Below are 1500 nucleotides of genomic sequence, written 5' to 3'. Positions count from 1 at the left end.
AGATGTGTATAATAATACACTACAACCAACCATACAAACCATACTAGTAAATCATTATATTATATTATATTATATTACTGTGGATGCAATATTTTATTGTGCAGTATGACCATTCAGGCCCCGAAACCTTGACTCAGAAATACCGGGATGGTATCCGGTGGGGGATAGTTTCACCTGTATATATATAATAATAATCGGGATAATAATACACTACAGCCAACCATACAAATTTGTTTCGGTTCTTTTTATGTTACTGATTGTCTTGAGTGAGTACAGTATGATACAACTTCTAAAGTGCTATAAGCCATACAGTACTTCTTATTTCTTAAAAATTATTGTAATTACTTCATTGGGCCTACTGGTTTCTTTGGAGTTTGTATCATGCTATTGTAGGCTCTTGTTAATTTACCAGTACTGTAGTACTAAACTAGTAGTTTTTGTTTTTTGTTTTTTTATCTTTGCCCAACTCAAAAAATTACCTTAATATATACCGTACATTTTTAAAAAATGTATGGCCTCTCAAATCAATTAAATAACACCTGTAAATGTCTAGAATGCTGGAACTACCGGGGGCTTCGCCCCCTGGACCGCCACCGCGCCTTTTTCCCATGGACCCCACCGGGGGCCCGTGGCGAGACCCTGGCCCCCAGCCAATGGTGCTCGCTTGGCTCGCAAGTGCCCTTTTAGTATCAAAAAGTACCCCCCTATAAAAAATCCTGGCTACGGGCTTGTGTACGTCAAATATAAGCCAGTAAATTAGTTCTTTAATACGATAGAATAATTTAGTTGACTCATATTAATAATCAGTGCTAATGAATGTTCATGACGACACAATGATATATATTATTCCATCAACACCGGTGAACTATTAATGAGGAAGTCTAAACGTTTAGTTGACCGCACTAATTCAGTATGTACTGCCGTGTGTCTGTAATTTCTGTAGAAAATGCGAACAAAAAAAAAATTAAAAAATTAAAAGCTAATTTTAAACATGACATTCTTCATTTAAATATATCAATTAGGAGCTTACAGATTAATTTTATAGAACATTAATTCACATTCGCGGTCTGGACATTGTCCTTGACATCGAAGTTCAAATAATTACAAATTATTGAAGGCAGGCAAGTTGTATTAACATCGCTCCGTTGCCATAGCCCACTAACCTGGGGATGTTGCATGAATGTATAAAATGAAATAAACGTAAATCTAACCCATGTCAATCTGTGGAGACGATATTTTATAGAATCACATTCGTGGTCTGAACATTGTCCTTGGCATCGAAGTTCAAATAATTAGAAATTGTTAAAAGCCAATCATGTTAATCATTGCCTCATACAGGAAACCCCATTTACCGCTTCCTCTGCCAAACACTCGATAGCTCAGGATGGCAGACCAAGGCCTACACAAATGGTACTCAGTACAGTACTCACATTTTTCAAAACATCAGTAGCGTATCTAGGGGAGGGCGCACTCCCCCAAAAATTACTCGCCCCCCCCCCC

Source organism: Anneissia japonica, unplaced genomic scaffold (genome assembly GCF_011630105.1).
Source record: "Anneissia japonica isolate Jap-2015-1 unplaced genomic scaffold, ASM1163010v1 scaffold287733_len118669_cov163, whole genome shotgun sequence".
NCBI lineage: Eukaryota > Metazoa > Echinodermata > Crinoidea > Comatulida > Comatulidae > Anneissia > Anneissia japonica.
This window is presented reverse-complemented; position numbering follows the sequence as displayed.